The sequence below is a fragment of the Strigops habroptila genome, chromosome 7 (genome assembly GCF_004027225.2).
Source record: "Strigops habroptila isolate Jane chromosome 7, bStrHab1.2.pri, whole genome shotgun sequence".
NCBI classification, from domain to species: Eukaryota; Metazoa; Chordata; class Aves; order Psittaciformes; family Psittacidae; genus Strigops; species Strigops habroptila.
The window spans coordinates 10,309,387-10,335,856 of NC_044283.2; positions in this window are offsets into that span (position 1 = coordinate 10,309,387).

Sequence of the window (26,470 nt, forward strand, 5' to 3'; positions counted from 1 at the left end):
CAAAGAGACTATGCAGATTGTTATGGTGGTGCAGACTTATACTGTTGACTTATGTTCAGCACAGAACACGAAGTGAGAATTTACTGCCATCCTTGTGAGCAAGATCTTGCCTGTGGTTTTAGAAATTTACAGCCAACTTCTGTTTACCTGTAAAATACAAAGCAACTTAAAAGGAAGCATGGGCACATAATAACACTAAGACAGGAGCACAGCTTCAGTGAAAGGATATAAAGAGCCTCTCCTGTCTGAGTGTCTTTAGTCCAACAGAATCATGTTTTCTGTTTTGTTCCAGGTATGTTTTGTAGCAGCATACAAAATAGTTCATAAAGTAGAAAAAAAGAAAAGGATTGAAAAAACTCTGCTTGCCCTTTCTCGGCAATAGTAGACATTGACAAACTGCATTGTCTCATAATAAACCAAAATTATTTATGCCAAGTTGAGCATGATCTCCTGGGCTGTGTCATAGAAAATACCTGGAGTTTCTCTGTGGGGTAAAGAACAATGCAGAACCTTTAATCACATAGATGATACGTTTATTATTCTACAGACACTGTTTCAGAGTCTTTAGGATTCTTGTCTCAAAAGTGCATAATTCTGCTTTAAAATTTCACTGTAAAGAAAAGACAAGACTGTGGTTTGTAAAGTCTTTTCCACCTTTTGCTGATCACACCTCTCTTGCCAAGAAATCTCACTGCAGACCAGGGAGCTCTGGGTGTCAGAGTAGCTACTGAAGGTGGGGAAAGCAAGCTTTTTGCTTCTATTTATTGCCTCCTCTAATGCCATAAACACAGGCTGTTTTGAGGAGAGGTGGAGGGTGCCTGCCCTTCTTCCATCCGCACTCATGATCTCTGTTATGTGTTGTCCAGGGAAGGCTGTACAGTCTATTTCCTTCTCCCATTGCATGGAGCATGCTGGAGCTGTGTAGGAGTGTGGCTTCAGTGCTCTGGCAGTGTCGGACTTTTCTCCTTAAGAAGGTTGAGTGTTAAAGCTGGTGCTCAAAAGCTGACTCCCATATGCACAAAATGATTAGTCGATTGAACCGCAATGCCCTTCACATTATCTGGCTTATTCCTCCTCTGTGCCGGAAGGCACCCTTGCTGCTCACAAGAGGAACCAGTCAATTTGCAGCAAATTAGCTGAGGAAGGAACTTAACAAGGTTCTTGGTGCGAATGTCACTCCCCACCCCAGGTCACCTCCCATGTTCACATCCTTCTCTTTCGTGGCTTCAGCTGAGGGTAGGCAGCAGGACTTTTGTAGAATACTCATTAAAGGAAGAACTTTTCCACATATTACACTAGTATGACATTTAGGTGGAAAAGAAAAATAACTTACTTTCCTGCCCCATATACTGCGCAAACAGCTGAAAGGGATAATGGTATAAATCATACAGGTATTCTTACTAAGGTAGACTTAATACTGAAGGGGTTCTTGTTATCTATCCAGCATGACACAAACTGGAGGGAAAGAATGAGACATACGCTTCCTATTAACTACAGCAGTTACTGATCTCTCAAGTTTTTTAACTGATGTCAGCATTAAGGAAATTAAATTTAATGTTGCTATGGGAGAGGACAGATATAACTGAAGTATTTGAATGTAAAGTGTGCACAGAGTTAAAAAAGGTTGATGTAGAGTGATCAAAGGGAATTCTTCATCCTTCATAGAGAATAGAAAGAAGAAATGCAGCTGAGGAGAAACCTTTTCCTGTTACATTAAAAAGAATGCAAGAGACATTTCTACACACAATTTTCTTTATACAAATCACAGAACTCATCATGCATTTTCAAAAGTGTTTGCAAGACTTGGATATATTTTCAAATGAGCAGAACCAGTGGTATGTGAGAAACCATCATAGAAAATAAAAGAAAAAGCAAAGAATCTTCATCCCAGCAACTCCAGGCTTATAAATATTTTAAGAGCTTATTTTAATGTCTTACTTCTCTCACTTGCTTAATGTCTGACGGCAAAAAATTTAGCAGTCTGGATTTGATTCAGCCCATTGTGGAAGTGTGCAATTCATCTACATATTCAGCTTTCATTTCTCGAAGAGTAAAATGTCACCTAAACGTGAATGATCAGTATCCCCTATTGTATTAGAGAAATATACCTGCTTTAAAATCCATACATTTTGTTTTCATTTGGCTGTGAAGTGGTAGCTCTTGCTGTAACTCTCCACATTTTGTGATTGGAATAAAAACAAACCTGTTGGTTCACAAAGGAATCACATCCATTTGAATTTATCAACAAATAAGTTTTCTGCTTCTTCCAGCATGCACTAAAAATTGCAAAGTACTTCTAATGTCCTGAATACATGAAATTATTGATTTGCTAAAAACATTAATGTGTGGCAATATGTTGTTGGCAACCTAATAAGGAGGAGACATTTGGACTTCAGCTATTTTCTTCTGTCTTGGAGTCTGTAATAGCAGCTAACTTTATTGTTCTTGCAGAGAAATAAGACCAAGATGCCTTACTCTGGTACTTTCAATTTTTCCTTTCCAGTTTCTAAATCTCTTTCCTACATCTTGTCAGCTTCACATCTCTAGGATCCTCATTCTGGCAGTTGTATTTATATTCTGTTTTCCTCTCCATGTACCTTTTTCACAAAGGAGACTAATCACTTCTTTACACTGATGAGTCCCCAAAAGTCTTCATTTCTTACAAACTTCTACTTACCTTTGTTCTTTTTCCAAGTTTTCTCTGCTGACCCTATGACTTTTGATTTTCAGAGCACAGTTTCCTCCATGCAATTGTTTTACTTGAACATTTAATTGCTTCTCATCCCTGCAGACGCTACTTCCCTGACATTTTATAACAAGACTTAATCAGGACATTTCCGCTCATTTTTCTGGAAATAATCAGCTGGAACCAAAAGTGTCTGTAGGAGGATCCCCACTTTGTGAATTTCTATAGACAAACTTTAAAAAAGTTTTGAAGGTATTAGAAGCACCTTTTATTAGCATTTTGAAAAGATTTATATTTGCCAGCTGAAAACTACTTGAAAATGAAATTAATAATTTATAGTAATTTTAAGACGGGATGAAATTAAAATTATCAAGATATTTGCTAGCTCATTAAAAGGACTTTGCTTTTCAAAACTGCCTGTGCTCACAGGAGGGGATATTAATTTCTATGTTCAACTTGAAACGTATTTTTGTACTTTACAAAAAGTATTCTAACATTGAGCTGTATTTATGACTTATGGTGAACGTGAAAAGAGGCTTTTGCAGTGTATGCAAACGTTTGAGGGACTAACACACTGCCACTAGTACAGATAGGGTAACTCACACCCAGGAGGTGGCCACATTTCTACAGCTACTGCCTGCTCCATCACAACAGTGGAAATAAAAAGTGCAGGGGTTGAATCCAGGCCTTGTTCCCCTGGGGAGCAGCATGGATCATGTAGCTTGGGAAGACCTTGCTGGGCACATCACACTGGGGCACAAGGTACCAAAGTGTGCAGCACTGCAGCTTTGTATGTTGCTTTTTTAATGTAAGCCAAACTCTTTATTCTCTTTAATCCAGTGAAACAAACATAAAGATACTTTCCTTTTGTGTCTGCCACTTGCATGTGGCATCATGTGTCTGCAACTCATATCAGACTGACCTATCTCAGTTTTCAGTGGCTTTATTCCACTAGTAGTGGATTACTCAGCATCTAGAATAAATCAAGCCCTCTAATCAACTTTATCTGAGAGCTCCAGTATTCCAGCCCAGCTGAAACAGTCTGTGTAGATTCTTGGAGAAGATATTGGCTTTTCTTCTTATGCTAGTGGAAGGATTTTGCTGCTTCTCTGTTTCTTGGCAGGTTTCACTGGCCTTAGGTGGCTATTGATAAATAAGCCCTAGAACTGGGCTCTCCGATTGATCAAATAAGCTATTGACTGGAGAGAAATATTAGAAAAAAAACTATCATCAGAGGCATGAAGTATTCCTAAAAGTCACTGGTAAAACAATTGTGCACAACTTTATCCAGTGTCTGCTTTTACGTAGTCAGAGAGAGGAGTGGAAGAAGCAGGACTCTTCTCAATGTCTGTTCTCGAAAGCTTTCCTAGCCTTTCATTAACATAACCTTAAATGCAGATTGTTACTCTGGTTTTGTGCTTTTTTCCTTTACTCTGCCTGGGCAGAGCAGTTTGAACTTTGTATCCTGCAGGTCTGCTTATTTTTCTTTAGTATGAGAAATCTGTGATAAAAGTCAGTGCCTTTGGTGGTGTCCTATTTATTTACTGACCTCAGGAAAGATCCAGTGGGAGGCAATGGGGTCTTTGTTCCTGCTCCTTATTCCAACATCAGTGCTCAGGCCTAAGAGAGATATAAACAAGTCATCTATAGACCTCTCCTGGGGTCTCTAACAATTGGTGGTTCCATTCCCACTTTCTGATGTTCATTTTTGCTTATGTTTCTATTGTTTCTTGGTCTCAAAGGCAAAGGTTGCCACAGTGGTGGGCTGAGCTGGAGAGGGCTTTGCAGAGGTTTTTGCATGATGCCATCACATAAAATTCTAACAGAAAGGCAGAGGAAGTAGTATGGCCTTAATGTTGTTCTTCCATCTCTCCTTACAAGTCTAACCTGAACAGAAATCCTCTATTGAGGTGGTTTCTTCTTTGGGGCTATATGAATGCCCATTTTAGCTACAAGCTGTGATTATATAAAGATTGTGTGTGCAGTCAAAAATTTCACAAAATCATCTTAGAGGTCCTTGAAATTCATTATGGCAAGTGAAAAACCATGGTAATAAAATTTTTAGGCATTGAAAATAGCTAGTTAATAAGCTCTTGATAATTTGGTGGCAATCATCTTCCATTTTGGATTTAAAACAAAAGACCCCAAAGATCCTTCTTCATCTAAAGACAAAAAAGAAAGTTTGAGGAAAAGTGCTTTCCATACTTGTAGGGACTATAAATACTGCTGTATACTAGAAGGCTTCCAGCTGCCAATGATGGATAACACTTGTTTCTAGACAAGAGGGATAGTGACATACTAGATTTAGAAACAATGTCATTTTAATTACAGTCCTGCTTCTCTTCTCTACTTGAATTATAATTTTAGTGGATACTATTTCAAGGCCTGCTGAATCTAGTAAGGGCTGTCTCAGAGCCTTGTGTTTGTACAACGTGAAAGGGTAGCATTAAAAAAGAAGCAGTTTTTTTCTGCATCCCTTGCAGGTTGTTCTCATACAGCCTGATTAGATCTGCTGTAGCTCCACTCTTACACACTCTGTTACATCCACTCTATACCCCACGGGTACATATACCCGTACATATACTATGGGGTATAGAGGGCCCTTAAATAAGAGTTGTGGCTTTGAGACATATAGAGGTATCGAGCTGTCGTGGAAAGAAAGCTGTTGAGGAAGTGTGGTGGAGGGAGGATGTAACAGTCAGGGTACATTTGGGTTTTGTGAAGCTATGCCAAAATTTTTCCATCAAGAATCTCTGGGTAGCATCTGTTGCTTAATCAGGTTTTGGCTTACACACCCCCTTTGGCACACAGACTTCTTTTTGTAGCGTTATGCTGGAGAAGGGTGACATCTTTTCTGATAAGGGTGCTTGGCAGGCATGCTTTTCCTTGCTGGTTTGAAGGATGGCTTCAGTCTTCTGGGTGGTTAGAAAGGAATTTTCCTGTGTCGTTTCTATTAAGCTTTTATTCTACTAGTAGTTTTCAGATTTCATAGTGCTTCTGAGATACTTGCCACCTGATTGTGACACAGCTTGTTTGCTCTGGTAGTGCCTTGTAGATGCCCAGCTGATGAGATATCAGTAAACCATGATTAAGAAAGCAAGTTAGAAATGTGACATATTAGTCAACACATCAAGGAGCGATATAGGAAAGATAATCATTTGGTGTAAAAAAGTTAAATGTGATGGCGGAATTGGTCTTACAATTGGACAAAGTTTTCCATGCTAAGCTGGGCTATGACCCACTGGCATTTCTAATGCCAAAGACTTAACACAAAAGCACAAGTCACATATGCCTGCCTAGCCAGGGCAACAAATGCTTGCTCAGGTTGAGGCTCAATTCAGTTCAATTTGCTGTTAATAAAAGATGTAGGCTATGTAGCCACATATCTGCATTTGTTTCTGAATCTGCAGCTTTTTAGCAAATGTCAAACTGGAGCAATTATATGTACATTCCAGTACAAATCATTCAAAGGAACATGACCAGACAGTGAAACTACCAAGTGGGAGTTCATGTTTTCTTGATGGAAGTTTGAAAATACAGAGAAGCTGGGAGCTCTGTTTTAAAAACTATTGAGTATATGCAAAACTGACAGGGTGAATTTAGTTGATGTAATCCAGATGTTTGCATTTTAAGTAAGGAAAAAGAGACATCAATGAAAATTTAGAAGAGTAGTGAGAACGCCCATAATGAGACACTAGAGAGAAGAATGTAAACAAGAAGTGTCAAGGAGGATTAGTGGTATGAGTGTTTTGCTCTATTAGTATGTATTGGTGCAGCCAGCCATGTTTGAATTTCAATTTGACATAATTTGGAAGTGCATTGTATTGTAACACTTTGTTAGACTGTGTACTGGGGATTTCAAGAGAATTTGAAGGAATCAGGCACTGTAGTGCTATTGAAATCCATTGAGCCAGCTACGGTGCTTCATAAATAATGGCGATTGCACATCTTTTCCATAGGTCTTTATCAAGTACTATCCTAGTGACATTAGCATGGGTCATATCCACTCCAATTGGGGCTGTACTTGAGGTTTTTCCAAAACCTCATTAGTTAAAATATGTCTGCGCAAAATATTGCCCTTAATTTCCACCCCCTATGAAACCAGTCATTATAAATACCAGCACAGACCAGTAATGCAGTTTTGTCAGTGTATCCATGAATATTCACTATGTTGCCACGTCTCCCTGCAGCATGGACTGTATCCCCCTTACATCAATATCAAATTCACACTCAGACCTGGAATTCAGAGCTTGTCATCGACCCTGTCATCATTTGAGATGATACATTTCATCTCTGGGTCCCTATTTCTGGTAGGACCAAGCACAGTTCAGGTGTTTTCAAGTCCTCCACAGCATCTCCCAATCCTTTTTCATGCTTTTATTTTATGAAAAATATCATCACTTACCAGACCTCAGTGTTTATTTTCAAGTATTTTTCAGCTTTCCCACCTGATACACTCAGGCTTGACTAGGCTTAAATACAAAGGCATCTTAATATCATCTCTCAGTGGAGCTTCTTTTTGCTTTATATCCATATAAAGTGTGACAATGGCCAGTGCCAGAGCAGGGAAGACATTTGGTATTCTGTGTTGTAAAGTCACTCACACAGACTGGTCCTGCTTTTTGGCTTGCAAATTTATTGAGGGACCTGTTCCAATGGATGTGTTTGGAATTATTTATCTTTTCTAGCAAGTGGGTGGGTAGTAAAAAACAGCTTAAATAAATGCATCAGAACTAGTGTTCCGACTCCGAACCGCAGGATATAGTCTAGCTATTTCTGTGCTGTATGTCAGGTCCCACTTTTGCTTTTGCTTTACTTCAGTCTTCATGCCTTTTGTATTCTTAATTGCCTGCTTGACCAGTAAGAAAAAGGAGGTTTCTCCCGCCTAGAACATGTTATAGCCTGTCCGGTGGTTAAAAACCACAGCGTTGCCATAGGCAATGGAAGATGTGGATTTGGGAGGGGGAACCAAGAAAATTTGAGAATACAAAAAATGATTCAGGTTTAAACCAGAGAAAGAAAAAAATCTGAAGAAAAAATGGAGGTAAACTTATGATGCTGAAATATATCCGGCATCATTAAGATACCTGTAAGAGCTGGTATCTTTAAGCAAAACCTGGCATTTAACAACCAGTTCACATTTTAAAGTAAATATTTTCTAGGAGATAGTTGTGAAAAATGAAAATGAGGAAAGTCCCCTGGTGGGCCCCCACCCACCTTGACATCATCGAGAGTTCTTCATGATCCTGCATGCTGGGCTCTTCTGAAGGTTTACCCAAGGATTTAACTAGACCCTGGTTTGCACTGAAGCAATCCTTGAGTTTCTTTGCTTCTGCCTTCTCCCTCAGCTTCTTACAAATCTTCTAGAAGAGAGAAAAATACCTTCAGCTCAATGCCAGTCTACTTTCTTGCAAAGGCTTTGAGGAGAATTGCCGGGAGCACTGTCACTTTTTTGGACACCACCTAAGGACTTTGCCTATACCTTCATTCTGCTTCAGGAGTAGAATGATCCTGTGTCAAAGAAATATATAGTTTTCTTCTGATAATTATAAGAAAATAATTCTGTCTGTTCTTTATGTCTGGAAAGTGTGACATAGCAGAGATTATTGACACATGTGATAGGAAATCCTTGCAGAACATGCTTACAGCAGTGCTCCTATTACAGTATTTTGTAGTTAAATCAGCTCTTCATGTACCTCTGAGTTTCCTATTTGACTTCCTATCATTAATTCCTCTATGAAAGCCAATTTAATGCTGAACATAAAGAACAACTGCTGATCTTCATATTCTGGAGAGATTCCCATCAATATAAATGGAGTGGCAGGAACTGATCCTGGGTTAGTAAGGACACTTAGTGTTGTGTGTGCATTTGTTTTAGGCAACGAAAATATGGTTTGAGAGCACTAACAGCAACTGCTTTAGATAAAAGCATATGAGCGATTGCCTGGAGAAGCATTGAGCCGCTCACCTGGAAAATGCAGTGTTCAAAGCATTATCTCCACACCCATGTTTGTCCATTTAGCCCAAAGCATTAAGGACATTCATTCCTCAAGATCTAGAGCCACAATTTCAGGGTCTCATTTTTCTGAGCCAGTGTGAAGATGATTGAGCTCAAGTAACTCTTTTACATCTCTTGTCTTGATTTTCATGAAAGATTGCAACTTCTAGACCTACTTTAGTTCTACCTAGCATTTATCAGGTTGTTTATTCTTTTAACACATGACACCTCTAAGTACATCAAAGAAAAGTGCAGTTACACTACAGTTCAGTCAGATCTTTTCATCATTCTCTGGGGAGTCAACATATTGCTGGAGAAGAAAGATTGCCCAGGAACGCTTGTGAACCACTCAATATTGCAATGAAATGTTACTAATTTTATGTCAGTTGTGGCAGAGGCTGGTCATGGCTAGAAAGTAATTAAAAGAAAATGTTTGGTAATTATAGACAGAGAATGCTGCAGTACTAAAGATATCTCAAAGAAGGTATTTACCTTTCTGTTTTGTATGCCCAATCTGCGTGTTTCTAAAATGAAATCCATCTGGCATTCCTACAGTATTTAACACTATTTCCATCCCCAGTGGGAAAGCATGGGGAATCCAGAAGCCCCATTGTAAATGGCAAGCAGCATTGCTTCCAGAATTTGTCTCTGTTCACGTACAGGTTTTTTCCTTGTTTGAGAGCACAAAGATTTAGTTAAGTGATTGGACACACAAGGTTTCACAGCCCGGTTAGAAAGAGGTGAGACTCACCATTCTTGCTATGCAGGTTTTCTATGGTTTAAAGTGCAGAAGAGAGCAGGTTTTGAAACTGTTATATTCCTGTGTCTGCATGTAAAGAGCACAGCAACTGTTTGAAGCTCTGTTTAAACAAGGTTAGTGGAAATTGCACAGATTTATTTGAAGATCTACTGTGTGATCATTCTTTTAAATGGAGGGCAATTAAATAATTGGTCCCCTTCCTCACATCTTTTCAGTGTTATCAAAATGCTCCATTATAGTAGTCTTAGTCTGTTTACATATTATATGAACTAAATGAAGGAAATACAATTTTAGAGGTCATAAATCTGTAAATAATTCCCAATTTGCACACAATGCTGTATTCTGTCTGGCATCATTGGTACTTGTATAAGGTGAATGCTTCTGATAATGATTTTTACTGTCTGATGAGTAAGTGAAGGGCTTATTATATCACACTTCACACAGCATCACTGTTAAACATGTGGATTAAAATTATACTGGTTTTTTGGTTAGTACTACCAGTATTTTGCAATTGTACACAATGACAGCTTATACTACTCCTTATGTATCTTCTTTATAAGTATACATGGTCATGATGGATTAGACCTGTAATGATGTCTGGATATACTTTTGACAGGAGGCAAGAGCAGGTAAATGGGAATGAGCATGGAGGAAGGTATATTACAAAAGCTACCAAAGGCAGTTTTCTTTAGCCACTGTTTGGAGTACACGGTATTTTTTAAAGCAGAGTATGAACGTATGTAACATGTTGCTAATGGTTCCAGTGTCTGTTTTGATGGCTAATTCTTTCTCAGCATTGTTGAGCATTAAGTGCGTGGCTCAAAAAGAAAAAAATTAGCAATTTCAAAATAAATTCAAAACTTTTTTGAGCATTTTGTGAAGAGGAATGTTCCTTTTGCTTTGCAGCTAAAGTATGCACTTGAATGTAAAGTTGTGGCTTAAATCCTTTCTCCTTCCAAACCCATGTTGATCTCTCCTTCAGCTATTTTCTATAACTGTAGGCTTCCTCCAAGGTCAGAAAGAATTAGCTCACGGTTCATTTCGTATGCTGCTCGCTTAAGAAGAGAAGGAAAAAAAGTAAATTCTAAGTGGCAACAAGGTTTTGAACATGGTATACATGCCAAAAAGGTGCATTGGCCAGCATGCTGAGACACCATAGTAGGACAGCAGGCAAAAAAAAATGATGTTTGTTTCTTTATTATTCACCAGTATTTCCATCCTAGACTTGAGGAACTAGTTCTGTCAACACAGGTTTCTGGAGTTCTATTTTAGTTTTCAGCCAGCAGCCGTTTTCTGTTGAAAAACTGTTCTTCTAGAAAATGCTAAACCAGCCTCTACTTTTGGTCCTGATGAGATCTTGGGACAATGGGTTCTTTGGATCTGAGTAAATGCGTGGCTGCACGTTATAATCGAATGTTCTTTAGCTCTTGTAGTGTCAGAAAACATAAATGGGAACTGCTGTTATTCACTCTTTGCTGTTATTTACATTCTCCCTTACTGAAACAGAACAAACAATTTTCATAAATTTGTATAATGTTAATCACTATATTGTTATCTGAAGTCAAACTGGGTCATCTTTAAAACCCAGTTGCCTTGAAACATCTTTTAAAGTAGGCACAGAATTTGACTCTTTTAAATGCTTCAGTTGCAGATTTCAAGGAGAGACTGAATGCTTTTGCTAACTGTTAAACTACTTGATTCTGATGTTGGGCCCTAGGTCTCAGGTGTATGCTATGTGCCCTTATGCTACATGCCCATGGAAACTTCTTTAATTTCTGAGTGCCCAAAGCAGAGAAGGTAGAATAACTGACGTTAGTCCTAGTAGAATACATGAAAGAGTAATCACAAAGCGCTCACGACTGGAGGAAAAGAGGATGCAGGTCAAAGCCCAGTGCACAAATTCACAGAAGTATTTAGACATGTAGGACCAAATCTGCAGAGGGACCAGGGTAAATCATTGCCATGCTAGCCGCTGGGGCCAAAGGTCATATACCACTGAAATCCTCAAAGTACTTGCTCAGATCTTGCTGCCTGGCCCAAGAGATGCTGACATTTCTCCCAGCCAGCACTCAAATTAACCCCTAATTCAGATGCCACTGAATGTCTGGGAGCCTGGCTTGCAGCAGGAGTTTTTCAAAACAGATTCACAGACATTCTTGACTGTTGAGCCTCACACATATTACAGCTGAGATCAGCACGTACTTACCCCACTGCCCACAGCCTCAGGGCTTGAATAATTTCCTTGAAGCTGTGAGATTTCTTTTTACCTCTGCATTGGACGCTATCAGTAACACATTCCAGCTGTGTGTTGTAGGTTTTAGGAAAATCCTGTGTGAGGTCAGATCTGGTTTAAGAGACCCAGATAGGCCAGCTTTTGTGAAAATACCCTAGTGTGAGAATCCTGCTGCAGTTTAGCTGAGGGCAGCAGAGAGGAGGGAGGCAACTGCCTGAACAACTGCACAAGCTCAGAGTACGAATGGCTCTCATTCAATATGTTACCAAGTTTAAACTTCTCTGCATACCTACATATTTTTTAGTTCTTCCTTACCTTGCCCAGTTTAATCCTGTCAGTTACTCCTACCCTCTCAGCCTTTATTCTTGCCATTCCCTATGACTGCAGCACTCTACCTGCAGTGAACCTATATTTTCTAATTCAGGCACCTATGTTGCATGTATGAGATGTCCCCACAAACTTAAATCCTCTAATGATGTAATTCATCACAGCACCATTGTCAGCAGAAGTGTTACCACAGTCTGTGTGATGTGAGGCTTTAACTCTAGAAGTCCTGGGCTTTAGTGTCTCTGCATCAGGACCAGAGAATTTAGCAGCCTTTGAGCTATCCCTGCGCATATAATTCATTAACCCATAACTACTCATTGAGTGTTGTTTGTACAATGTGCCTTAAAGTCAATATTTCAGCTCTATAGTGTACTCCAGTTGCACTCATCATTAAAGAGAGCTCTGCCTTGCTGGGTACACAGTTTATTTTTCCATCCCCTGTCATTTTAGGTTTGTCTCTTCAAAGATCTCTTTGAACCTGGATTTGTGTTAGCTATTGGCACAGAACCTCTCTGCATACAGCTCAGCAAGAATAAAGCATATTAACAAGTAGACAGGTTTGTTCCCAGCAGGAGGTTTGTTTGCTGGTTCTGCTTGCAGTGGTATAGAAAGGTTTCCCTCCTTTCCCATGGAGGGTACTGTTGTTTCATTCTCCAATTCATATTTCTGTCAAGTAAGAGCTCTTACAGATGGCATCCAGTCTGACACAACCACATTAAAACAACCAAATTATCTGGAAGAACAAATCCTTCAGTGTCTATGTGTGCATGCAGTCACAGAGGTGTCGTTTTAGTGAATATACTTAAAATGCTTTTTCTTTCTATTTAAATAGTATTTTCTTTTTAAATATACTTGTGCCCTGGGTAGGTTTAATGAAGTGCTGACTGAAAAACTTGAAGTTTAATGGTTAAGTTAGTTTAATTTTAGAATTTGCAAAGTCCTTTTGCTGAATTGTCTTTGTTTTCTTTCTCAAGTAAGCCGTCGTAGTTTCTGAGTTCTTGGTTGAAATATGATTACTGGCACATCAAACCAGCAACAGTATCCTTGCATCCTTGCTTTTGCCTTTTTCAGCTTTATGAGGACTTATTTGTTAGACATATAGACCTTTGAGAAGGCAGAATAACTGTTCTGTATCTTGACTGCTTTTCTTCTTCCCCTAAGATGAAGTGGAGGGACAATCTGCAAAGGAGCTGGTAGAAATGTTCTGTGGTAGTTATTGTCAGGCAGTATCACTGCAGGGGGCCAAAAGAAAAGAGCACAGAAAAATTATCTTCAGGAGTCATAGGTAGAATGTCTCTTACCATTGGGGTGAATGGGGATGTCAGTATAAAAGCAATATTGAAAAAGGAAAAACTTGTTGGCATTTATGAAATAAATGTGATGTTCCCATCAGCCAAGCACACTAATTTAGAGGAGTATAGGTGCACCACTACAGTCATGATAATGCTATGGGCAAAAAGGAAACACATCCTATATGTAAAGCCAATGTTTTACTCTTAGTATAATTGAAGACTTAACAGTCTCATCCAGGAATGCTTAAAATCCACATTTAATTACTACCCCAAAAAAAAAAAAAAAAAAAAGGAAAATAAGAAAGGAAATGAATACTGCCATACAAAGATGGTATTTTAACAATACTGTTAAAATTGCGATACACTTCCTAGCAGCTCCCCTTTTCTCTGGTGTAATGCTTACCCTTCCACAACCCTGCTGAGTCCCAAGGTCAATGGCTTCAGCCTGGTGCACATGTGGGGAAAGGTGAGGTATCAGCATTACGAGACTGTTGCTGAGAGAACAGTGATAACAAGTTAATGGTTTCTTTTTCCTTGTTCTAACCCCTTGTTCTACACTGGGTGTAATTTTATGTCACTAAGATGCTTTTACACCTTGGTCTTCATTTGTCTGCAGGTCCATGTTACATCTGATCTTACTACATGTGGCACCTTTTATGTATGCGGGATACTATTTCTTTGTTTTCTACGTTTGCTGGGGTTTTGTCCAGCTCCAAGTTTGCACTTCTCTAACTAACAACTGGTGAGTTATTTACAGTTTTAGGGCCAGGCTGTGCCCCATCTTTCATCATCGAATGCCCATACTCCTCTGCAAGTCATCCTGTAGTCCCTGCACAGTAGGCAGACAGCCTCTGCTGTCAAACCAGACCTGTAATTTGCTATACTGTAACATTATGTTAGAGTCACAAATAGCTCATCCTACACAGAACAACTACTCATTACTACTGTCTGTATAGAAGTGTCATGGTTTAACCCCATCTGGCAACTAAGCCCCATACAGCTGCTTGTTCACTTTCCCTGAGTGGGATGGGGGAGAGAATCAGAAGGGTAAAAGTGAGAAAGCTCATGGGTTGAGATAAAGACAGTTTATTAGGTAAGGCAAAAGCCGCGCATGCAAGCAAAGCAAATTAAGGAATTCATTCACCACTTCCCATGGTCAGCAGGTGTTCAGCTGCCTCCAGACAAGCAGGGCTCCATCACACATAACTGTTAATTGGGAAGACAAACACTATCACTCTGAATGTCCCCCCCCATGTCAGCTTTATATGCTGAACATAACACCATGTGGTATGAAATATAACTTGGTTCAGTTGGGGTCAACTGTCCCAACACCCAACTGACTATATTTATGTGTTCTTGTTCCTGAAAAAGCCAAGTGAAACTGTGTTCTGGATGTTTTTTAACTTCTTGAGAAATTTGCTATCTGTGATATACTGTCTTTGTTAATCACAATACCACTCATACATCTGCTCCTCATCATCTCATATGTTCTTCTTGTGGTGCCTCATCCACAATAATCAAAGGTATGATAAAATTCACATTTCTCTGTATGGAGAGAAAATGCAGTACCTGTCCTCTTCTAAGCTGAATTGGCCCTGCATACAGAAAATGACATTATCATGGTGTGTTCAGGTCCAAAGAAATTGATGCTTCATATATCAGTCACTGATTGAAAAACATCTTTGCATACTGACACAGGAAAAACAGGCATCAGAGCTTGAATCCAGATCCTGGGAGGGAATGCTGTTCTCCAAATCCTTATTAGACTTCTGGAAGTGAAACACACACAGTTACTGTGAAGCTTTAAAGCGGAACCCTAGAGAATTTTGTATCTTATGGTACAAGACACTCTGGAGGTGCAAAGCAGGTTGTAAGGTGTTAAGAAGCCTGATTTTGTCACATTTAGGCATTCACAAGGGGAAACTGTTGTTTTCCAGTCATGTCTCCAGAAATTTTTATATTTTCTACACTAACCGATTCTTTGTAATAATAGAGATGGCATTAAAATAATTAAAAAACAAAACCAACAAAAAAAACCCCAAAAGCCAACCTCCCCCCAAAAAGATATTTTGTGACTTTACTGCACAATTTTACTCCACGAATTAAAGTTGTGTCAGTGGAAATCTGCCTCTCATGTCTACGAAACTATTCCAATTAATTTTTTTAATTTTCCATCAGGCTGTGATAATATTGTTCTTTCCATTAGCTTCAAGAAACTATTCTTCCATGTCATTTTGGCTGTTCTGTTCCGCAGAAGGCAAGGATATATTTATTATGTTACCCATTTCTTTGTTCTTACTTCACAGTGTGCTATTACTTAGCTGATTGACATAGTGATCTTTCCAGTAACATGGTTAGTGTGATGGGAGGAAGAGAGGAAAAGGAACTATGAGGGATTGGGCTGTAGAGAAAGATATTTTGGACTAAATTATAGTCATGCAGGGTCTGGTCTGACATGAGACTCTGTTCTACTTCAGTAAAAGCAGCACAGTTTATCATAGTTGTGGGCTCGTTGAAGTCATGTTGTTTGGGGTTATATGAATGTCTTGCACGAAAAAGACAATGAGATGCTGCTATACTGCTGTTTTTCCACTATTCCAGTGAGTGAAAAGTATTTTGCCGTTAGTATTCCCTTCATTTAGCAGGGACAGATAGAGACAGAAGACATGACATAATTTTAGAGCAGAAATAATCATTATGACTCAGTGCATGTGCAGTAGTAAGAAATTTCAGTAAGAGCAAAAAGGCACAGACTGTTGAAGGAGCAGATGCAGACAGGACAACGGTTCACGCGCAAATTGATGACTTCTTGGTAGCTCAGAAACCAGAGGTGTTGTTTGAGTGACAATGTCAAAACTGTGTTTTGATTAATGAAACCCTTTTCATCAGAGAATGGGATTTAAGAACTTCATCACAGGCGCAGTTAGCATGCAGAACTATGTTTCTTTTTCGTATTGATATTGGGACAAATAGATCTGATTTGCACAGTGATTGGCAGAAATTAGAAAAGGCATTTGAGAATTTAGGCTTGTTTCCTGTCATTTAGACCTCTACCTTGACGCTGAGCAGTCGAGTTCCGATATGGAGTAGAGATGAAATTAAAAACATCCAGTAGAGAAACAGGCTGAAAGCATTTTAGAATTTTCTTAGCGAGATGTTGCCATCTCTGTTCTGCCAGGATGAGTTTTCCCATGCCAGGAGCATGCAAGTACTGTGGTTTTCACACTTTAGACAAGAACAATTCCCAGACTGCAGTTAGAGCTGCTTTGAGTGTCTTGTCTTCTTTTAGTCACACTTTGATGCCACAGCTCCAGGAAAACCCCACCTTCCACAGCAGTACAAGTTCTGGGTAACAGATTTTGCCAGTGAAAGGTGAATTTTCAACATGGGAGCCAGATATTGCCTTGATCTTCAATTTCCTGATGTTCTCTTTATTCTCTGTCACCACCTTGCATTTTATTTAAAAAAAACCCCAACAAAACAACCCACATTTCACATTGCTCTTCAACAACCTACTTCTTTTTCAGGCAGCAAAGGCTGACTTGACAAAGGACTTGGATGCTAGAAAATGCAAAGAGAGCAACCCTCTCTGCCCAAATGCAGTGAGATGGAGCATGGATTCATTTGCACCACATACAACAGGATGTAATGTAATCCCCTGAGAGCAGGGAAACTTGATTTCCAGTTAACACTGTCCTTAATTTGGACAGGGATTTGAAACAACCTTTGCAGAGACTGAGCAAATCAAAAGTGTGCTTGGGTGGGACTTTCCCTGTACGGTCTGAAGCAGTTTTATTATAAACGATGTGAATGCTCATTAGCAGAGGGTCAAGATCCTGCTGTTCCCAGGGAAGTGAGCTAACCGAAACACTATAACATTATTCTCCCTCCATGAATTTGAAGATAATAGAACTAGGAAGATGCTGTTTGTTGCAGTTGTGGTGAGTCTGAAAACTGCAGCCTGGCATTACTGCATCTTGTGGCTTTACTTCTTTGGCCGCTTCCTCTGAACTTACCCACCAATACACATAGCTTAGGAACAATGTCTCAAGCAGAGCATAGAGGTAAGACTTCTGTCTTCATACAAGGCTTATTAGTTTTGTTACTGTTCTTCCCAGGTGTTTGATATGAATTGACAGAGGAATTAAGCAACAAGACTTAACTGACTTGAACTTTTTATGTAGGAGGATTTCAGAGCATGTCTCAGCATCATTGTAGTACACTCTGCTTAGTACAGACTCTTCCTCTGATCACCAACAGGTTTAAGTCTCTCCTTTGTGATTTTTTTTTTTTTTTTTTTTTTAATAAAGATGCAAGTCAGAAATCAAAAGTGCACAAAATGCTGATTGATGATTGATTCAGACTCAGGCTTAAACTAGCAAGGTCGATTCTTTCCTGGCATCTACCTTAGCAATGACTCGGAACCCTCTTCAAACACTAAATGAGCAAAGAGCACTGGATTACAAAGACAAATGTATTTGTGAAAGAAAGACTGAGAGGGCACCAGAAATGCCAAATGTCTAAACTTTGTGTTAAGTGATGCCTAAGATCACTTGGATCAATGTTGGGATAAAAATATATCCCTTTGGCTGAGTCTGTTAGCAATTCTTCCACTATATTAGATTAAAGTAAAGCTTTTATCCTAACCTTCCTGGCCTTTACACTGACTGTCTTCAGTCTCTGACAGTAGTACCTGTCCTTATTTCCTACTTTTCACTTTCTTCCATTCTTCTCTTTATGCTTTTCTGAAACAAAACAATTTAGCACAACCCCAGCACTTTTCATCTCCTCTTCTGCTGTAATTTCTTCAGGATGTAATTTTCCAGGAGATACTGGGTTGCCAAGATTAAAATTTTCAATTTGACTCTGAAAAAAGATATCTGTTTTGGTTTCCTTTACCCAATTATAGGTGTGTATTTTCAGACTGAACCTTTTTAATATTTTAGATCTATCCCATACCTCCAAATCTTCATTAAGTACTCAGAATTGCTGTATTTCATACTTCAGACCTGTACTTAAGACAGTTTCTATAGTGAAGAAGACCTATATTCTTTATTTTTCTTCTGTAAAACTGAGAGACTTTAAATAAATTACTCACCTTCTGGACTGTATTTGTTAAATTTCAGGAAAATCTCTGCATCATGAAAATGCAGAGACTTTAATAGTCACATCACAGTTTTTTGGGTTCTTACTCTCTTGCTCCAGCATGTGGGTCCCTTTTTACCATTTCACCCTTTAACGAGGAGTGAATGCATTCATTATGATAATAATGACATGCAACACAGTATCTAAATTACCTTCATAATGCAACTCATCCAGACAAAATAGGAGCTTATACTATATGCCAGTTCTAATTCTTGTTTCCTATGCTCTTTATATACACACATAAAAACGCACAGAAAAGCTGATACACACACACACATACCCTGAATGGATCTTGACCCGCTTTTGATTGTTTCACACCTCAGGTGTGTAACCTTGTTGGCCGTTGGTTATAGGAGCAAGTGCACGGCACCACATTCCTGTTTAAGGCCTCAACCAAAATCTACTGTAGTCAAGAGGCCTGCTTGCATTGACTTCAAATGGGACTGATTAATCAGGCACTTAAAATTCTTCTGTCAATTGCTGCCATTTTTAGCCTTCTACCTTTGCATGAAATACAAGTCTCTGCTACATTGCTAGCAGTCTTGATGTACTTAGAATACTTTTGGAAAATGGTAACATCAGAGATACAGCAATTAAAATATTTTTTCTGGTGAGTCAATATATTTGTCTTCATTAAATGTTCATTTCAAAGTGTAACCCAGAGGGAGTTTGTAAATTAACCCAGATATGAGCTTTTATAAAGCAAATACAAGCCTATTCTTTGAATAAAAATCACATTTCACTGGGTTTATTGTCATCTCAGGGAGGGAAAACACATTACTGAAAGGCCAAATGAAGTGCTAGTCACACTGGGCAGTTTGCCTTGGTAGTATCAAACAATACTCAGCCTTACTCTCCCATGCTGTGTGACTCTACTGACATCCTACTTGATCTTTAGCTTAACAGATCTGGTGATTTTTTTTTCTGTCAGAAATTCAACAGGACTGTACACGATGTGATGCTTTGGCTATGGAAAATTTACCTCTAAGGATTTTTTTTTAATGCTCTACTCACTGTAAAACATCTGTTTCTATGTTACATCAAAATGCCCCAGAGTAGTTTTAGGGTTTTTTTCTGAGTTGTTTATACGTATTTCCTAAAGAGCTGTGCTATATTGAAGGAACTTTGATACCGTATCTATTATGCTTTCACATCTAACCATGTTTCTTCTTGATCACAGATGGGCTATTACGTCCTTTGAAGCAAAATTCACTTCGCAGCATTTCAGCCCAGTGCCTTGCTTAAGGAGCACATTTGCTGCATAGCTAATTTACACAAATTAGATATTTTTTAGGCTTAGTTTTACATGTAAAAAAGACCAACCCAAACCCAGTTGGTAGAGGTTTTCAGTGTTTTGTGCTCTGACTTCTATGAGTAGGTGACTTGTTAGATTAAAATAATAACAGTTTGCAAAACCCTTCACAGCTCGACATCTGTGAAAGACAGACTTTCCAGATATACATGAGTCTAAGGCTGGAGGTGGATAACTAAAGAAAACCTGGATTCCCAAGTGCTCCTTGTCCCCTCTGCTATGCCTAGTGGTGCCCCCATGCCTGAGCTTGTTGTTTCTCTGGGCTCTTTTAATCAACTTACTGAATGTTTTTAGGTTGCCTTCAGTGCAAATATGGAATGTGCTAATCTTTGGCTCCAAAAGATCCTTGTGTCTAATGAGCCAAGAATACAAAGTTTGTGTTGTGTATTACACTATAAAGCAGGAGAAGCTGGTTCCTTTCCTGGAATATTGTCTGTATCATGCAAATGGCTCTTTTCTGTGTGTTGTAAATGAAGAATTATTATCACTCTTATGCCATTCAGGCAGGCTCAGTAAATAGCACTGAAATATTTTCATATCTTTAGTCCTGTCATATGCTAGAAAGCTGAAAAGAGGGAAGCACTGTTATTCCATTTAGGTTTTAATTAAACATATTAAATATGTATTAATATTGTTGGATGGGTTTGGCAAAAAACTGTCCAATATCCTTATTTCATAAGGCGTTCAAAGGATCGTGTCCTGCTCACTCTCAGTGGGACAGATTCATGGGCTGCTCAAAAGAAGCTGCTGGAGTTTCTCTGTGACTGCAAGACACCTGAAGCTCAGAGAAGCTGCACTTCTACAGCAGCTGATCCATGGGGAGCTGCACCTGCGACTTGCAGAGCTACAAGGACAAGCTCTCTGAAGGTCCAGAGGGACAGGCTTAGCACATATACTGGCTCCTCTCGCACTTCCCAGTCCAGCCCTATGAGTTATTTTCTCATAGTGGCACAACTTCAGCAAGGAAAATACTGAATATTTCTCACTGAGCTCACCTCAGAGCCTTTTGGCTTGAATATCTCCTGGGAATGAAGCGAGGAGCCAGGCTGAGAAGGAACGTCTCACTTTTCAGGGCAGTGTTTTATTGCTATATAAAAAGCATTCCTTCCTCCTCCTCAGGTAATCAAATGAAAAAAAAAAAGGTACTCCTCACTACAGTTTAAAGAGACACTAGTTAGTGCATATGAGAGGGCCTGCAGGGTTGAGGTCCATGATGAGTTTATGGCCGTATCCACAGGCAGGTCTGATCTGGGTCAGGAAGTGCAGCTGTAAGAAAAAAATCCAAGGTTTCACCATGGTTTGTGAATTAGTAGAGTAGTATTCATATCAAGCAAATAAAATAACTATTTATAGTGTGTGTGTGGGTCTGGAGTCACATCCAGTGTCTTCCCTGGTGAGTCCTTGCAGCCCAGCTATTGAAGTGGAGCCGTGCCTTCCCTCAACCCCTGCAGCCAACATAAACCTCATTAACAGTTTCAGCCTTAGGTAACGAAAACTGTAAATCTGTAACATTCCCCTGCCCAGAAAGGAGCTGCATTGGCAGAACAAAATGAATCAGCTCACTGCAATAGTTTAAATCATCCTCAATTAGTTTAATCCTCCTGCAGTGGGGAAGGTGGGGGGGATGAACAAATGCCTTCAGGGAGCAGAGCCCACTTGTAGCTCAGCAGTGAAAAAAAATGCCTTTTAAAGGAATTTAATTTTCCAACTGTTGTAAGGAAAAACACCCAACAACACACCTATTTAACACTCTTAGTTCAATATTGTTTCAATATCAGTAAGAAAGCCAAGCTGTAGCCTACACGCTTTCTCTACAGCTCCTTATTCTTGTAGATCTCTTCTTCTGACATGCAAAAGCAGTCATGCTATTTCCAGGATATGCCATGGTCTCTGGCAGCAGAGGAGCTCAACACCAGCACATCTTAGCTATGTGAGTTACCAGTAGTAATGACATGGTGTTAGAGTATCCAGTCCTCATTAACAGGAAAGATAAATATGGCCTCACACATGCTAGAGGGTACAGGTAATGGCAGAAAATGATTTGTGGAAAATTTTTCCACCATTTCAAAGCTAGGGAAGGTGAAGTACTTATAGATTTCATAATAGATCATTATGTAGATAATTATTTTTCATCCATCTAAACAATCATTGCCTGTTGTGATCTGTCATAACCCCTCTGACCTGCTCAGATGGCAAGGAAAAATGAAATTCAGTAAGTTCAGACCTGATCCACATTCACTTGCCTGTTAAGTATACACTGCTGCGTACATGTACATCTACTTGCATGTTACAAAGAAAGAACTGTACGGATCTGATTTTAAGAGAATATTTGTGACTAAGCTGACAATTATTCTGAACTCAATGAGGTTTCCTGGTTTGACTCTCTTTACCGATGCTGTTTGAGGTGACGAGAATGCAGGAACCTTAATGACTTGCAAACCTGATGAAATTAACAATAAACAGGCTGAGAAAGTTGTGTAGTTCACTTTCAAATTTATGTTAAACTTTTCAGTAGCACAAAGGAAACCTACGGGCTTCTCAGATTTTGTTCTGACAAGGCACATGTAAGTTTGAAAAAGGAGATTCACTGTCTAAAGATTATATTTAAATTGATTCATTGAATTATGCAAGTTGTAGAAAAGGCATCTGCATGAGAGACAAGCAACAGAAATTTGCAAGGAGAATGAGCGTTTCATTTGATAGAGAGAACTCTCCATCAATGCATGGTGGGAGAAAAAAATTCCACAAAGATCTCTAGAGCAAAATGTATTTAAACTGTGCTTAGGGTGAGTTATTTCTGGTGACTTACACGTTATATTATACATCAAACTAGCAAGTCAAGTGTTTATTAGTGATTCAAATATCACTAATAATAATATTATTTCATCTACTGACTATTCAGTCTATTTAATTTTGTATATCCTGTCCTCTTCATACTTGGCTCCAAGTATGGTGACTATGACTCCAATACAGAGTCATAATATATTTAAAAGGATTATTTAACAAAAATGCCTTTTGAATTGGGTTATTTAAAAATTACAATAGCAACTGACAAGGTATTTGAACTCATACCAATTTAAATGACTTTTCAAAAAATATTCGAGAAGTTTGTGTCATACATTGCTTCATCAGTGCAAGGTGGTGCAAGATCAATGCTAAGGAATTAAATAGGAAATGGGTTTGTTAGTAAAAGAGCTGAATGGGCACCATCCTCTTTCTCTTCTCATTGAAATAGATTAGAACGGATTTTATTTTAATTATGTTTATTATTTGAATATTTATTTCATTTTTTGCTGCATGGATCAAACTTTATTAGCACACTCTGGTTTTGAAGTGGAGGTGGGACAGTTTTCTGTGCCCCACTCAGCAAACCTCAGGCTGGCATTTGCCAGCAAAGTTGTCATTTGCCTGTAGCCCAAACACATTTACTCAAAACAAGATCGAGGTGACTCTCTTGTGTTTTACTCCAGTGGAAAGTGGACATGTTGAAACTGTGTTGTCTTGTATATAGCAGGCACTAAAGCAAATAATGATTTTGTAGTGTACTATCTGGACTTCCCAGATCTCCAAACTGTAACAGTAACCCCAAACTAACAATTATTGTGTTTATATAGGTACATTGGGCTTTCACATTTTATTGTTATTGTGATCTTTATCTTTTCTATCAGCTTCTCCAAACCCAAGTAGGGATGCCGACCATATTGTTTAAATGAATAATTTAATTCATTTAAATACCTTTGTGGTCTGTATTCTTACTAACCTGACTACTTTTCTCATTTCTGTTTAACTGATGTCAGAGCTAGTATTTCTTATTCTTTTTAATATATGTGTTTCTAACAGTATTCTCATTTCCTTCCCTTACTGAAGCTGAAATTTGTAGTTCAGCTGATCCAGCCAAACTTGAGTCTCTTCTGCCAGTCGAAGCCACGATCTTCCTAGCGCAGTGGTTTCAATTTCACCTCTGTTCTTGGTTTTAAGCTTCTAGTTCCCCTCTGGCTACCTCACAGCCCCACTCTACATGAATGATCTTTTACATCCACATCCTCATTTCCTGAACTAGAAAGAAACTTAAATAAGCTGTGGCATGTCTTCTGCCTGGAAACACCATGAGTCTTTATTAGTCAGTAAATATGTTTTACCCCTGAATCTGTGGCTCTGCAAGTTTGACAAAGTGTAGCTTATAAAGAATGACTTATTTGTGGAAAAACAAAACAAAACAAAAAACTCAACCCAGTGGTGGGGATTCAGAACTTTAGAAGTAGATGAAAGGCTGTATTTGGCCCAAATCAAATTCTCCTTTAGTTCTGCTGCACCAGGGAAAACTTGCAGACAATTACTGGAGTTCAAAACATGAGTGTAGGAAACACAGTCACTACCAGGGTTTGGTACATGTTTTGCTGCTGTGATGTTCATCATCTCTCATTCCTTAGTCTGTCCTTGGCCAAAGAAAATAAAGATATCTGCAAAAGCATTGAAGTAGTGTGAAGCTAGTCAGTAAGTTAAAAAACATGAATGTACAGACATAAACGGTTGAAGTCTATAGGGCTACAAAACACAGGAATTTCTTTGGACAACATGTACTCATAGTTCTGAATAGTTCCTGTCTGAAATGTTTCTTTAGACATCTCTCTTCACCTTTGCTTTTCTTTATCGACTGTTATTCATACATGCTGGGCAAGAAAAGCAGGACTATATCATGTTTTCTGGGTACTACAGAACTGTTCTTCATAGGATTCCACCTCATAGTGGTTTTAAACACTTTCAGTGTCGGAAGTTGTTTTACCATCTCTAGCAGCATCATTGAGATGTGTGTACATGATGACCTTACCACACAGTTTGTATTTCTTTTGTAACTGAAACAGACCCTTACTGTCAAGGAATCTGAAAACTTTGTGGATTTAACAATTTGTTTATATGGCAAAAAAAATTGAATTCTTCCTATCAGTTAAAGAGCTCTTGGAATGCAAGAATGTCTGCCCTAAAGGTGAAGGACATTCATATCTTCCATAGGGTGTGCAGTCTACTAATAGAAGTTATGCCCTAATTTTTCTATTTATATATTTTTCCCATCATTTATGGTCACTACACCTCAACCGCTCTGGAAGGCTCTTCCTTCCAGGCATGTGTTATATCTGTAATTCTCAGGTCAAATAGTTCTGGGAAATCAGGTATACTGCCATCCTGCCTCAGTTATTGGGGCAAGATGCAGTTATCTTGGAGCTCAAAGCTGGGAAAGTAAAAGAATGCTGGAGACCAAAGAAAATTACTAAGGGAAGGAAATGAGAATACTGTTAGAAACACATATATTAAGAAGAATAAGAAATACTAGCTCTGACATTGGTTGGACAGAAATGAGAAAAGTAGTCAGGTTAGTAAGAATACCACAAACATAAAATTGATTTCTTGTCTGTGTTTGATGTATTAGAGAGTATATTTGAAGGTACTTTTTATTCTTCTCAGTTACTGCTGGAATGGAAAACAGCTATTATGAATAACAATTATTTTAAAAAGCAATCTAAAATAACTTGAATGAAAGAGTTTTTAAACAGTCATCCAAGGAATTATCTTTAATAAGCTTTGGTCTGTAAGGAAGTTTCAGAAGATAGGCAGAATACTAAAGTTGGATCAATATTGAAAAATTATATAGAGGAGGGTTGGGTAATTTCAGGCCTAAGTAATAGCTTAATAGCCTATATAAGTTAAATAATAAAGTAGCTGATGCATGACTCAATTAGTAAAGAGTTATAGAGTAAGAAATATAAGTAATAGCAATCAACATTGGTCTGTGGGAAATGGGACTGATAACTGCAGTGAGATGTAATGGATTCCTGATGACATTTGACTTTGCAGTTTGACCTGGAAACTCAAAGATAGAGCTTACAATTATGGATAATGGTGAGATTTAAAATAAAATAACTAGTAAGTTTTCCTGTTTACAGACAACTGCTATACCTGGTTGTTCCGGTGGTTTCCAGAGGTGTCTGTTGTATACCCACCTCGAGCAACATCCAAAAAATGCTGCTGTGATTCTAATTCTGAAACCCTTGAGGAGCAAAAGGAACTCATAGTCATCTCCTTCACCCTTTAAAACATGCATTTGTGTTAAAAGCAGTTTAGTTTGAAGATCATGGAGCATATTTTGGTTTTCATAGCAGGAAGAAAATAAAAATTACTCAGAACAAAACTATTGGAAAAACCCACCCAAATATGTAAAGAAAACCATATATTTGTCAGTGATATGATTGATCAACCACTGTAAATAGTGAAAGTTTTGTTGATAGTAATGCATATGATCAATTGTGTCATCTAAGCAACTTGGAAAAAATAGATCAAATGCATATCTAACTTGTACTGGAGAAAGAAACAGCCCTGTCCTATGGGTAGCCTACAGGTAACCTCAATTCTGTTACTATCAGAAAATGTAATGGTGTGAGCAAAAATAGATGAGTGGAGACCTCTTCACTGGAGGTGGATTTTCTTTGATAGATTCACCACAATAACGCTGGAGTGCTTGTCTTCATTTGATGTGTAGCCATCAGCTTACGTATTTGAAAAATTTAGCTGCTTCACTGTTTTCAACCATTCCTTTAGAAAATAATTTCAGTATACAGTGTGTCTATTTCTTTCAGGTACTTTTCCATGTTCTTAGACTTGCTGTGTTTGGTTGTAACATTTTTAGTAGATAGTCTGTTTAATTTGTGTAAGAAATTATATATA